This window comes from Xiphias gladius, chromosome 18 (assembly GCF_016859285.1).
Source record: "Xiphias gladius isolate SHS-SW01 ecotype Sanya breed wild chromosome 18, ASM1685928v1, whole genome shotgun sequence".
In the NCBI taxonomy this organism is placed as follows: domain Eukaryota; kingdom Metazoa; phylum Chordata; class Actinopteri; order Istiophoriformes; family Xiphiidae; genus Xiphias; species Xiphias gladius.
The window spans coordinates 13312674-13327875 of record NC_053417.1 but is presented as its reverse complement, the minus strand read 5'-3'; the positions used below and the strand labels follow the sequence as shown (position 1 = coordinate 13327875).

The 15202-nt window shown below is 42.0% G+C and overlaps 1 protein-coding gene and 1 long non-coding RNA gene across 4 annotated transcripts in view; both read left to right on the top strand.

The window, feature by feature from the left end:
• The first annotated feature begins 804 nt into the window (after positions 1 to 804).
• On the top strand, positions 805 to 1358 carry LOC120804302. Its single transcript, XR_005709430.1, has 3 exons — positions 805 to 902; positions 991 to 1045; positions 1134 to 1358. It is a non-coding gene; the product is annotated as an uncharacterized LOC120804302 (long non-coding RNA).
• A 961-nt stretch (positions 1359 to 2319) lies between these two features.
• Positions 2320 to 15202, top strand: part of rerea (arginine-glutamic acid dipeptide (RE) repeats a) — a 124792-nt gene continuing 111909 nt past the window's right edge. For all 3 annotated transcript variants that reach the window (XM_040152147.1, XM_040152149.1, XM_040152146.1), the window contains exon 1: positions 2320 to 2660. The gene's annotated coding sequence lies outside the window, so the exon portion shown is untranslated. The remainder of the gene's footprint in view (positions 2661 to 15202) is intronic.

The following is a 15202-nucleotide window of genomic DNA, read 5'->3' as shown; positions in this document are numbered from 1 at the left end:
TATATCAAGTTAAAGTTTGACCAGTAACAAGACCAAAGGGACAAATCAAAGACAAAACCTCCGAACGTTTTTGAATCTAATTTGATACTACTATTCGCTTACTGCAGCTCAGTTAAACAAGGTTATATTCAAAATATCATTCAAAACTTTCCTGTAGATAAAGTGGGAGTATCTGCAGTAAACGATGCCCTCCTCACTAACTGCTCCTGTCTGTTTGAAGTGTGTGATGTAATCTGAGTGCCACAGAGAGGCAGAAACATGAGCTCTGTGCTGTGGGACGCCATTTCTGTCCCCCTGGGAAAGCGAATCCAGAAGCCCTGCGCGAGCTCTTTTTGTACTGAGCCTTGCCAAGATAAATGAGGGTCTATTCACCAGTGGTATGGTACCACAGGGGATTGCCAGCTGGGTCTGTGCCACACCAATTCACTTTGTGGGAGCCCTGTCTGAACCTGCCTCCATTGTTTAGCCGTCACTAAGGAGATGTATTACAAATCACTGGTACAAAGACACTACCTATTACACATTACAGAACATGGAAAGTCCTCTGTCAGCTATTGCAGATTTCATTTAGCAACAAATGAGTGAGCTAAATCTTTCTTACACTTAAATGATTTTAAATGGTTTTCACATAAAGTTAAGCCTCTCAGAGAGTAAATCTGGGTGACTTGTAAATTGATATCAACGTGGATTATAATACATTATAAGACTGCAATGATGAATTGCTTTTTCTTTGCGACCGGCGCCATCTAGTGGTCATATCTATGCAGTATACTTTTCTGACATGTTCCTTGCAGAAAAGAAAATAGCAGCCCGAGGGCCTCCCAAATGTTTTACCCCCGTGACATGTGAAAGTTTCCTGGATTGAGCTTCACGAAAACTTTTTTTGGCTTGTTTCGTAAATGGTACTGTAGATATAACAGTAAAAATATAAAGCCAGTGGAATGACAGTGGAATCAACAGCAAACTGTTATTTATTTGATTATTGAATAGGTCATACCGAAGACAGCTCCTGCTGAGATAAGGTCTAAACATACCAGGCGGGAAGGTAAAAAATTAAGCCATTTAAATGTAATTTAAAAAATACATAATGGTGTCCTTTACCATGTCAGAGGTGCTGCTGTCTTTAATTACAGCTTGGTTTTAACGGAAGAACTCGCAAATCGATCAAACCGATCATGTCCGATCCCTGCGCGCCTCTAATTCAGTCTACTGCAGCGGCTGAAGGTCTAAGTCGAGTTACTGACTTACACTACAGGTAAAAAAGGATTCACTCATGAGCAGTTTTATATAGAGAGCACTCCAGGCGAAGAGGCCAGTGGTGTCACCGCACCTGTACCTCCCTTCCCCATCAACAGCGGTGACAGAAAAGGCGAGACTCAACGCAGCCAGAGATACATAATGCGCATGCGCCAAGCAAAGCGCACCCAAATGTCAGTGAAGTCCATAAATGTTTCTGCTAATGTAAGACAAACATTTATTCATATGTCATGAAAGTAGGCTGCTGCTGCTTTCTCATAAGACATGTATTCTATTGTATTCAGTGATGAAATCGTGTTTGTGTTTGGTCATATTGGTGTTTTCTAATTCCTTAATACTTTAACAGTATATTCTTCATTTGCTATTCTATTTAGTTCTGCTGTGTTTTGTTGTGTCAGGTGAAAGTTCTTCTCTATACTATTGTATTCTATTCTGTTGGGTGTTCAGGTGTATTTAACTTGCCAGGAAGAATTTCTATTCTATTCTATTATATGAGAAAATTTACATTTGCAACTATTCTATCTCATTTGTGGATCTATATAAAACAACATTTCCCTTATATTTACTGTATATTCAATGCTTCAGTTTATTCAAATTGTCCCAAATTCTAATTCACTCTATTTTATTCTGTAATTAAATTGTGTAATATTTTTTCGTATTGTTCTTCTCCAATACAGTTTTTTACAGTATGTTTTTAATGTAAAACATTTATTACCTGTTTAAATGTAAATGTAAATAATAAATTATATATATATATATATATATATATATATATATATATATATATATATATATATATATATATATATATATAATTTTTAAATTTATATAGCAGTTCAATCAGACTTCCCAAAAGGAATTTTATTCTGTTTTCTTTCCTGGGCTCAGTGAAAGTCCAAATATAATCTGGCAGTGTCACAGGTTTTTAAGGATGAAGATAGACCAATGTTGGTACAGAACAGACACCCTGAGGACTCTCTTGGTGGATGTTCCCAGCTTTGACCAGTGGGTGACGATATTTTACCGGTTGAACTTGGAGAACCCCCCGACTGCTCTCACCCCAAGATGAAGAAGGATGCTGTCATGCTGAGTGCCTCTCACACACATTAGTCTGAGCATCCCGGCAGCGATTACTCCCTCTTTATTCTCAAGTCCATCATTTATGACAGCATTATATCAAACGTGGTCTGTTCCGATATAGCTACATAAGAAAAGATATACAGGTGGCATTGCAGCTGCTGTGCTACTCTCTGTAGTGGCGACACTTGGCTAACTAACGTTGGCTAATTGCCCCTGCTGCTGCTGCTGCTGCTGCCTCCGCTGCTGCTGCCGCTGCTGCTATTGTTTGTTGTTGCAGTCTCTCATCAAACAAATCACAGATGTTGTAGATCAAGCTCTTTAAGGTAAGTGCTGTGAGCTTCAACCAGTCGTCTCCTTTGCCTTTGATGTTCATCAGCAAACGAGGAAGAAATGACAAATATATGAGGGGATACTTTGTAAACGCTGGACATTTAACGTACACTTGCTCGCTAGCTATTTGGCTAATTTGCCTATTAGCATCAGCTAGCTCGTTAGCTGATAGACTCGTTTGCCCCTTGCTGTTGCTGGTTACCATGAACTAACGTTAGCGGCTAGCGCCAGTGACTAGCACTGATTTGGAATGCCAGCTAGGAGCAGTGTAATGTTTGGATACGAACAGTTCGTTGACACCGGTTAGCACAGAGCACATGCAACACACTCAACATGACTGAATTTTATTAAACGCCTTGTGATTTTAAAGTGCACATAACCTTGCATTACCTCATAGCAAGCGTTTTCCCATTTTGAATTACCCACTATAGTTTCTCTGTTGCAGGGAGTAGTCTGAGCCCACTCAGCTTTTGTCATTAGCTCATGGAAACGTTAGCTGGCGAAGCTAACTTGCTGTCTTTGTGTGCTTGATTTATTCTCAATTATTGTTATCTAGCTCACAGTTTGTGACAATTTACGAGTTTGGTCAGGGCTAGTTTTAAACAAAGCTAACACTGGTTAACGGCACACTGGTGTTGACTTTTGAAATCCAAGCTGCATGGCTTGTAAAATCATCGTAAGAGAAATTTGTCAACAAATAGATCCAGCAGAATTGACATAAACACTTTTCACCTCTGGCAGGCTGAGAAGTTCAAAGAATTTGAGTAGTAGTGTAGTAGTGACTATGTAAGGCACAATTATAGCGGTTTATTGCTGGGTTTATGCTTTTAGCAGTGAAGCGGGATTTTTTCACGAGGTCAGTCAAAGTTATCACGAATTGTAAGTTTGAAAATAGTAAACAAAAGAGGATTCGCTGACTTTCTTTGGCCACAGAAAGCATGCATAATCTGTTCTTTAAAAAAAATAGCTTCCAACGATGGTCTATGTCCATCTAATATCTCTAAATTAAAAAGGCTGAGCCATTACAAGCTAGCGATTTATTTTTATTGAGGACTTATGACTCACTCCTGACTTGTTCACTTTCTTGTGCCTTACAGACTACATAGCCCTGCACCATTGTGGACTTCACTAGTGAATCTACACTGTGCTCAATGATCAAAGGAGTGAGAAACATTTGTTTTTCTTCCCTAAATCACAACCTATTTTCGGTCCACAGAAAGAATGTAATTCAATGTTGACAACAAAGCCTGTATATTCTTACTTGTCAGAGTGCCACAATATTAGGCTGGGTATAAGGAAATCTTTAATAAATTATCTGAGATCTTGACAGTGCTACGTTGTAAAATATGGATGTGCTCAGCATCGCATAATATTTTATTTCTGTAAAACAATCTAACGTGGACAGATTTTGGTACTTTATCTTTCTTATTGCCACCTATTCAGGCCTCCTGAGGTGACATGACACTGTAGCGAGAATATATACAAAGTTCATATACATGTTACGCACATCTGTAATGTCTGTTACACTCTAGGGTTTAGTAACAGGGGGTTAGGTAAGAAAACACACACACACACACACACACACACACACACACACACACACACACACACACACACACACAAACACATGGTCTAATATTTGGTGAGGAATATTGCAGCATTGTTTTTGTCTTTTTTTTTTTTTTTTTAACTGTGAAAAAAAAAACACCTGTTAACCACAACCTATTCAATGAAAAACTTTAGATTTCACTGGACGTATCCTGTATCAGTTCATTGCACTTCTGACTAAAGCAGCAGCACCTTGATACAACTTTTTAGCTCCATACATCTTGCTTATGGGATGTCTGATATTTTAGTGGCTTTTACGTCTGCCAGTAGCTTAGTGGTTGTGATTTAGATTCTCTTTAACTGCCACTTAGACTGTAAACTTGCTAGGCTACGTTAGGCTGCAGTGCCATTACAGGCTATACGTTGATTACTACTTTAGAAGAACTCTTACAGAGAAGCACCAGATTGTTTGGTTTATGGTTTTTGTAGAAGTAGAGTCCTTTAGGTTCAGCCAAGACAATAATTTAAAATAGCTTGAAACAGAACATTTGTGGTGTTCATTTTTTTGTTTTTGTTTGTTTGTTTCTTTCTTTCATGTTACTCCGAGGTCCTTTATGTGGCTTCTTTTTGTATAAATGTGCAAAGTACTTTTTAATCCACATTAACTGGTTAGTTCAGATGAGGTCAGGATGTTTTATAGTGTTCAATTTGAATCTCAAGAGCAGCAGTGGGTAAAATTACTTTGAATCACATATCCAATGACACCCCTATCCATCGAGCGTTAATCTAGCTCAGTGGTTGTAGCAGCAGAGTAATGATAAGAGAAGTGTAATAACCCTGCTATTTTCCTTTAATGACTAATGTGTGTTTGAGCAGTGGCAGCTCCCTGTGAGTAATATGTGGCGAATGGAAGGCTAGACAATGTAAAGGAAAATCCCTTTTCACTGTGCCCTGACACCTCTTTGTTGGATGATTTGTCAATAAACATACGCATGCTCAGGAATTCAATGTTTACATGCTTCACTTGAATGGCATCTTGCGGTTTTTCACCTAGACGCCGTCACTACATTTTTCTTTCACTGTGAATTGTCATGAAAGATGTTTCCCCATTATAATGCCTGGGTCTTGTCTCAGAGCTAGTTCATGATGTATACTAAGGCATTGAGGCATTGTGTTGCCACAATATACGAGATGGTGCTTTACCCTGTCATCAGTGTGGCTAGCGTGTATTGTAAGGCAAGGCTGTTGTGTTTAAAAGAAAGGTGATCAGTTGTAATTATTATTTTGTTTGATGCTGTTTTGCTCAGGGATTTCATATACAGTATGAAATGATTTTGGCAGGAGAGGTAGGTAAGCAGTGAAAAGTCTGCTTTTCAGAACCAACACAGGAAATTAGGTGAAATCAAGCACCTATAGACATGGGTTCGGTTTGTAATGAAGAAAGTGTGTTGCCTTGTATTTCTTTTCTAATGACTCTGCATAGTTGTTGCGAAGAGGAGGCAGTGGACAATAAGGAAGCAAGTAGATAAACCGATTTAGCCTTTTCCTTTACAGTGCTAGATATCAATTTCATTGCAAGATATCTGGCTGTTACATAGAAAATTAATGCTCTGAACAAAGGAGCAATGTTCGCTCAAAGACCTCTTGATGGGCCATTCAAGTGCTGTATATTCATTAAAAATAACAATCTGTCAGCACTTACTGACAGCACGCACAGTGAGCCAAGCTCTCTTTATTGTTCTCCGAAGATGTTTTTCAGTTCCTGTGCCAAGAGCTGGGTAATTGGCTGTAGCAAAGCCTTGCATGTGTTGTTTTAAGATATTGGACTGACACGCACAGGGCACACTGGCAGAAATGAGGCAAGCACCCACCCCCCACCCCTACTCCCACTCTCCCTTCTTCCTCCTCCTGGCTTAACCCAGCAAGGCAGAGGAAGCAAGATGCTGGATGTGTTTTGTGTTCTTTGACAGCTTCCCTTCACCTCTTATAAGAGGAGATCCAAGCATGCTGCATCATATCTCATCTTTGTTTGATTCAGGACTAGCTCTGCAGCTCCACAATTGTGCCAAGGAGATAGTATCGGCAAATCCTATCCGTGTTAACAATTGTGAGCTGTCTTGCTACATATTGCTCGTGGTATTTGATGTACAAGATGTGATCAAATCTGCTCCCTCTGTGAGCTCAGTCATAGTGAAGTTGGTCTCACTTCATCCTGCATATGCCGTCAGTGTCTTATTGGGCTGACTTGGCATGAATTCACATCTTAACTAATCAGACACATTATGTTTTGTGTTGTTGCCAGCCTCTCGGCAGGTCCTCAGCAGGTACAGCGGGAAAAAAAATTCTCTCCATATTTTCAATATTTGCCTTGTTCAGTTTTGTATGTGGGTTTGAGGCTATGATACTGGAAAATGTTTCAACTCACCACATTTCAGTGTCCCCTGATTTATGTACATGACAGATTGTATAGTGGAGTGTGGAAACTGGAAATGGTAAATGGACTTCACTTTTTAGTGCTTTTCTAGTCTTATTGACCACTCAAAGCGCTTTACACTGATGCCACAATCACCCATTCACACACACATTACAGCGCTCTTTTCTATACATACTGCCCTTTCTACACACAGACACACCGATGATACATTTGGGGCAATTTGGGGTTCATAATCTTGCCCTCAGACACTTCGACATGCAGACTGAAGTAGCTGGGGATTGAACCACCGACCTTCTGGTTAGTTGACGACCCACTCTACCTCCTGAGCCACAGCTGCCTTAATGGAGGCTTGGCTGACGTTTGTGCGATTTGTGAAGCAACAGCAAATGCATCAAGTAATCCTATTGACTGCAAGGCTGATTTTTTTTAAATCTATTTTTTCTGTCACCAGTATCTGGGACTATTTCACATTGTTAGATTGATCATGCGTTTTGTTTTAGTATTTGGAAGTGATAGGCTAATAATAGCACTTAGTTCATTACATTGCTAAAAAGCATGAATTGAAAATGTTCAAAAATAACAGTCAGCCATTTGCCATCTCAGTAAAAGAGGAAAATGAAATGGTGTAGGATCAACTGGCTGGCCCCTGAGGAGAGGGAGAGAAAGGGGGGAGAGAGATGAGGAGGAGGAGGAGTGCTTTGCCGCTGTGTGTGTCAGTGCTGATTAGGTAAGAGATTGCCTCATGTAATGACACGGCATGGCGCTAGTGGTGCAGAAACACAAACAATGCATGCCAGTGTTTTACTGAGCGCACCCCCTGCAGCTGCCTGCCGGAAGATGTTTATATAGACATATACACTCTCCCTAGAATATTTCAGCATCTTTTAGATGGTGCCCTTTTTTCAACAACACACAAATATACTCCATCCGGAAGCCAATAGCTCTTTCCTCTGTGCGCTCTTTCTCTTCTGTAGCACAGATGAAAGATGGAGGTGATTAAAGGAAAGGAGCACAATAGAGTCTGTGCAGTTTTCTCTAAGCACTCATTGTTGCTATTGACAGCAGTATTTTTCAGCACAAATATACAGTATATTGTTAAATAGGCTATATAACATTACAATCCCTCTGCTCTGTTTTCTGAACCTTAACCATAAGGGAACATGTCATATTCTGTTCCTGCTTGTGACAGTTAAGGTTTCCATCAATGTACTGAACCCATTATACACAGCAATGGTGACTGAGTATTCACTCATTAGCTTTGCTAATAATAGATCTGCTTCAGGCTAAGCTCCATAGTGTTGGATCTTAGGGAAGTGTAAAGATCTACTGTGTTTCCTGACGCAGCAATTAAGGTAAATAGTCACTGTGTTGTAACTATCAGCGAGAGAGAGCCGTCTTGATTAGCAAGTCTAGATGATGCAGTTGATTTAATTGATTGTTTTATAGAGAGACGTGTCAATAACAGCTCTATTATCCAGACAGACACGTCTTTGTCATTAATGAATGTGGCTGTAATGGCTTGTTGTGTTGTTTTTTTGTTGTTTTTTTTCCTGTACAATATTGGGTATGCGGGACATTGATTTTTAACACTGTGGATGAGACAAATCACTCACATCTTTTTACAATGTGCTGCTTGTGCTCTGTGGTCTCTATGACGAATAGGGGTATTGCACTGCTCTTGTGACTGTGCACACGAGGCACAGTTTGTTTGCAGAGCCCAGACCTGTGACTGATGTTTTAACGGAGACGGCACGCAAGCCAGTTCTGAGCTTGGGGTTCACGCAGCCGTAAGGAAATGACCCGGTGACATTGTGGCTCCTTCCACTCTGCTGTTCAGGAGGTGCCTCCGGTAAACTGTGTCCTTGCTTGCCCTTGCAGGTTAGGCACACCTATTGAGCCTGCTGAGGCTTCAGTTTAGGTGCTGGGACTTAGAGATGGATAGACTAGGTTTAAGGATGGACGTCTTGTCTCTGTACCGCTGTTCCAACAGCCAGCACAGAGAAAATGAGTTCTGAGGATTGGGTTTAGATTTGCCACTGTAGCACTTCCACTCTGATACACTGTAGCTACCATCAGGGGAAGGCTGTCGGGGGGGGGGGGCAGCGAAGCACAGCAGTGCTATCTAATAGATCAATTTGTAATAAATCTATTGCCTCAAGCTGTTGTTGTTCGCTTCTACTCAGTAAAAAGTGTCTGCGTTTCTCAGGCAAGAAAATGCTTGTCAGGTCGGGCATACAGAGCTATCAGTGAAAGAGATGTGCCTTAAGCACAGTAAATCATTTTCTCTGTGCTCACTTTACATAGGTCGAACACATTGCTCTCTGATCAGCACATTCCATTGGTCAAAAAGGGAGCTTATAACCAATCGATAGGGCTGAGCGCTGAAATGAGGAAGTAACGCTCCCCTCACATTAAATTTCCCCATTATCCAATATGAACCATTAATCATGATGAAGGAGCTATTGATTAGGTTATCACCCAAGGTTGGTCAATTTATTTGCCAAAAGTCTTTCCACAATGTGGTGATCTGTTGAAGTAGTGCTGCTTTATGAAAACCAAGCAGTAAGAATTGGAATGGCCCCATTATTATGACAACAGTTTGATCTTTAAGGTAACAAAAGAGCGGGTCTCTATAAAGACCACATGGGACCTCTCCTGCTCCTCCTCCAATAGGAGCCATATGGACCGTACTAATTGTGTTTTACACCAACCATTTTTACCGATCCATTGGGGACTTGTGGAAGTGCTGTAGCTATAATGTCACCAGCAGTGGGCTGGCTCATGAAAGAAACATTAGCAAGCGAGATGAGAAGACAAGAAAGCAATGCACTGCAAGTCAACACAATTATTGATTTAATTCAAATGAAATCTGTGGTTCTCTGTTCGGAATCTGATGTTGGTTGCCTTTAAAGTATGATTTCTATTATTTCTTTTAAAAAGTTGTAGCTGTTTTCTGAGACTCAAATATGTACTTGTCAACCAATAAAATCTAATTCTAGGGATTATGCCAGTGTGTAAAGATATAGCTAATAAGAGGACTTATTCTTGTAATCCCATATATCTCCAAAGATGTTTTATCCTATTAAATCGCATGATGATTTTTCAGGGAAATACTGTTTATTCTGATTCTGACCAGTACCACATTTGGCCGGCTGTAAATAGTCTTTCATCCGTTTTGTTTTGTTGCAACACAAATTCTGAGGTTTGAATGTTGAATGTAAATGTGACATTCACAGCATTTGCTTTGCCCTTCAGGGCAGGGATTAGTCGTAAAATGTTTGAAGTGGGAAGTGTGACTGAGGCGAATCAATGTGTGTTTTAACGTGTTTATAATATACAGTCATGAAAAGGGCACATCTATGGAAATTAGATCCTTTGAACGAGGGGAGGAGTGTTGGACTGGTGACGATGGAGAAAAAAACAGTATGTGTGTGTGTTTCATTGTCTCCCTGCTAACAGTTTTCTTGTAATTATTGAAACTGATGTTTGCTGCAGAGCTGTAAATCTGCACGATCTCCTGTTAATAAAGCGAAAGAGGCAGCCAAGCCGCTAGACTGGGAAATAAAAGGCAATCAAGCCTCCAACATCCTGTCCCTCGCCCAAAAAATGAAGCAGCGGAAATCCTAATTAACTGAGAGGATGAGCAGCTCTTACTACAGTGCTTGGCTAGTCCGCCCCAGAACTGGCTCCTATAGTCTTAATGAAGATGTTCTGCTAGCCGTCTAGCTAACCTCCCTCTCCCTCTCCCTCTCTCTCTCCCCCTACCTCCCTCCCTCCCCTTCCTTCCAGCCCTCTCTATCTGGCTCTGGCTTGCCTTAGGTACCCCCCCCCCCCAGTTTCTCTCCTTCTCTACCTCCTCCTACTTCCTTGTGTGTGAAGTTGTGGATGTGACTGTTGCACTGATGGAGTGAGAGATGCTTTTGTTGCCTTGAGGTGTCTGGGAGTCCTGCACAGGAAATTGGTGAGCTAGATGATGGCCTCTCTGATGGTTATTGCTGCTTATGTGAAGTGCTCTGAGAGAGACAGCATTGATCTCCTCCCATTGATTTCATAGATCCTCTTTAAGATTACAATAAAGTTGTCTTTCTGTGTCATCTTCAAGTGCTCCTTTTCAAATCGGCGATGTGGCAAATTACTCCTGTCATCAGTTGCCCATATTCAAACAGCATTGTGTGATCATTTGCGGAGTTGAAAGTCAGGTTAAATCTTGCTTTGCACACTTGATATTTGTTTGTGCATGTGTCTGTGCAGCAACACAGCAAGTCTTTGAACTTGACATTCAGTAATACATTTGCTATGTATTACTGTTTTGATGTTAACTAAAGTTACCAAAGTAGCTCTAATCCAAAATAAGATACCCCATGAAGTGAATGCCATGATATAAGCCACATTTTGTCATTGTAAAGGAGTTAGTGATGAGGTTTTTTTTTTTTTTTTTTTGGAAACCCAAGCTTGCCTCAGCTCCTAGCTAGCTGCTTCTTACTATTTACCTGTAAACCTTGTCCTTTCTGCTTTTGCTTTGTCTGTGGATGGCTTCTGAGTTCTTTCTCTGTTGCCTCTACCCCCTTTTGTTGTACCAAGCAGCCCAAATACCTCCAGGGATAAACAGACAAATAGGAGACGGCGAGAGGTGAGGCTCGGTCCCCACATTCTCCCATCTATCTTTCTCCCTTGCGAGCACTCTGCCAGACAAGTTTCCGGGCACTCAAAAGCAGCAAATCGACTCATTGTAGGATTCACTGTCACTTAGCCGAGCTGGGGCATATCAGCGCACTAGGGGACCAAATCCTTCTCCTCCTCATCTTCCTCCTCTTCCTCTCCCCATTTCACTGCCTTCTCATATGAAGAAATTGCTATTTGGCATGGTGTTTCTAAGGCCTAGTTCTCTGTATAGATGAGCATATTCCGATCTTGCCCCCCAAAGCGCTTTCTTTGCCTCTTCAGTTATAAATTAGTGGGGTGCTACTGATGAGGACTTGATTAAGTGCTTGTCACATTTCAAATTATTCCAACCGGATGGGTCCAGTGAGCAGCGTTCCATGTTGATTTGCTCTGGTTAATTTTAAACAACACGATTGGCAGGCAGGATAACGCAGCGCTATGGCATGAATCTCTCACCAACGTTGGGGATGTTTTGTTAGTGCACAGATTTCATGATTGCGATTGAGCACGTGGAGAACGTTGTCAGACTTTCAATCTTTTCCTTTATTCTTGGCACAAAGCAAATGATCTGCTCGGCACAAAGGAAGGTGGTGTCTGGCTTCAAATTACACTCCTGCGCATGCACTCAGATGCACGCACAAGCGCATGGACAACATGCGTTCGGTATAATGAAAGCCAAAAAATCCTCTGACAGTAGGAGTTTAAATTTCACTCCTCAGTGCGACAGCTCTGTCACAGGGAAGAGATTCACCACCACCTGTGGCAGCCCTCAGAGACCCTCCTCGGAGAACCAGCGATCCTCCCTCTCTTGTCCCTGTTTCCCTCTGTATTTAGCACTGAGTCTTTTCCTCTAATCAACAACAGGCTTGTGTAAATCTCTACATAAAACAATGCACAATGCTGCTCTATTTCTTTTTTCTCTCTCTCTCTGCCTGACTCTTCCCCATTTTTTTTTGTCTTGCTTGTGCAGCTGCTGCTGTGAGGAGGAAAACGAAAAGGAGATGTAGTCCTTAGCCCCCTCCATTTTTGTCTTCATTCTCTATCACTCTATCATCATAGCAAAGCTACTTACATTATATAGGGCTTGTCCACCTTGTATTTTCTGTCATAGAGAGAGAAAGACAATAAATGTCAGAAATATGTGTGACATTCTCTGGGAATTTGGCTCAAGAATGTGGGTGTACCTGTGGGTGAATGGTGGGAGGATGGACGACACGAGTTTATTTTTTAGATGTTGTGTACATTTTAGTTGTAAGCAAACGGAGAATAAGGAAAATCAACGGGTCACAGGAATCGCCAGGCAGGTTTTAATTTTTTGTGAAACTGAAATGAGAAACAATAATGTGTGACCAGTGGTCCAAGGAGATTACAATCTGATTGGCTGTGTAAAGGAGTGTCAGAGAAATGCTTTACCACATCCTTGCCTCCCTGTCTGCCCCTCTGAGCCATTAACCACTCACAAGCATTTAGCCCACACTGATTTCTCCTCTGCTCACCTCCTCGCCCTGTTCCGGATCCTGTGAAGCTGCTACTAGAAAACCTCCGAAAGCTTCTTGAAAGAATCCTCTAATGTGTGTGTGTGTGTGTGTCTATGGTTGCAGCCCAGGTTCTCTGCAAATCTCTGCAGTACCATCTCATTTGACTTGGTAATGGGGCCTTGATGAGTCTTGGGGGAAATCGGAAAAGGAACCCAAAACTTTGCAGCAAAAACCCACTACTGTGAGGTGGTAGTAATGACAGCATCAGGCTTCTCAATAGCAATTGACAAAAGAGTAAAAAAGAGATAGTGAGGTAAAAATGGAGGACTGTAGAGATATAGTTGTCATCTGTTGATGTCTACGTCCACCTGCTTTTCCTAAAGGGGGAGAAAGAAGCTAAGAGGTGGGGATGGGCTACAGCACCCAGGCTTCAACTCAATTTGTATTTTTACTCCACTGTACTCGAAAAAAGCAAGTTCTCTCCCCAGGACAGCAGATTATTTAAATCTTTAGCAAAGCTCATTGCTCACAGAATATTGAGTTCATTGTGGAGGACATAAAAGGTAGCCAAGCCAGGAGTAGTAGGGGAGATAAAAGCAGGATCGCTTAAGCACTCTGTGTTATTTGGAGCACATTTGTACTGCTGTTGATGTAGCCACTAGCCTAATAATTCATCTTGCCTAGTTTTTATCACTCAGCGCACCCCCACGCTCATGCACATGCACACACAGCCCTACACACAATAACTACTTATAAACACAAATTCCCCACGCCGGCAAGGGTAGACCCCTTCTAATATAAAACAAGCGATTCAAAGATCAAATGCTCATCATTCTGCCGTCTCACCATGGCCATCCAACAGATGAGTAGTGCTGCTAACAAAAAGCAAGGGCTGCCTGCACCTAGCTCCCTCACAGGGGCATCTTGTCTGTGTTATCACTCCAGCTAGTGCAATTAATATTAATGTGCTTTAAAGCACGCTCCAGCAGCCCTGCTGCCCTCTCTCTCTCTAGCTTTGTGTGTGTGGGGGTGGGTGTGGGGGTGTGTGTGTGTGTGTGTGTGTGTGTGTGTGTGTGTGTGTGTGTGTGTGTGTGTGTGTGAGTGTGAGAGAGAGAGACTCAAGAGGAAGAGAGCAATAAAGCCAGCGGAGGATAAGAATCTACGCAGGATATGACAGTCCTCATGTCAGCTGTCTTAGAGCTGGAGGGATATGTGGATAAAGACAAGGGATGAAGCTGAATCCCAGCCAGCCAGACAGACAGGTAGTACAGCGTGTAGGTAGAGATTTCCAGCATCCACAGCGGCTTGGCTGGGGGCTGTGTGCAGCCTGTTTATTTAGTCATGTTGTAATAATGCTTGACCTTTTCTTTCAAGTCCACGGCCTGACCTTTAGCACCTTACTCCTCTGCAAATCTCTGTGTGTGTGTGTGTGTGTGTGTGTGTGTGTGTGTGTGTGTGTGTGTGTGTGTGTGTGTGTGATTGTGTGACTCACACACACATGCAGAGAGAAAAACGAGCACCTCCTTTGCAGGGAGCTTCATGGTCTGCCAACTCCAGGAGTGGATTGTTCCAAATTAGTATGCATTAGATGGTTAGTGCAAAGCATTTAATTATGCAAGATGGCACTAAACTGTCTATGTTATGATTAGCCCAACACGTTACAACCTTAATCTCTTCATTTTTTTCCCTTGCTCTTTCGATGGGTGAGGAGAAGGTACTGGCTGGGGTGGGAGTAATTGACTGGCAAAGGGGGGGGGGGGGCTTTAGAAATGCTACCATATTCCCATTAGATGTTACAAGTATCCCTAGTATCTCTTGGGGCAGTGTTTTCTCCCTAGAAGGATTTTGATATTTTCTTGTCTTCACTCCCCCTCTGTATGCCCCCAGATACTTTGTCAGATGATATTGAATCAAATCGCTTCCTTTTATGTGTGTATGTGCACATCCCCGCTCTCTGTTTTTACGGAGCTGCTTTTCATGGTAGGCAAGGCTTTTTTAAATCTTGGGCAGAAGGATGTGGTAGCAGAAGCAGTTTGGGTAGAGTCAAAGCGAGCCAGGCAGCCATCCAGCCATCCAGTCAGGCAGTCAGTTGCTGCAGTGGAGCCCAAGCAACTCCCCGGAGGAGCCCATTATACAGGAGAGATATCAAACCATGAATCATTTACGGCAGTCCTGCCGTCCCCTCCCTTCTCCTACCCTCGCATGCAGCCCTGACGCCCGGCTGGCCGGCCGCCTGCTTGCCGCTGTCTGCATGTTTAATGAATGATTATTGTATTTCATAAACATAGGCTACAGTAATTAAAGTGTTATTGATCCTTTCCATGTTAGTGGACAAAATTGTTTTGTTTTTTTTCCTCTTCTTCACACATCTTTTTTTTCTCACTGCGCTGGTTAGAAAAAGTCCCTCTAGGAA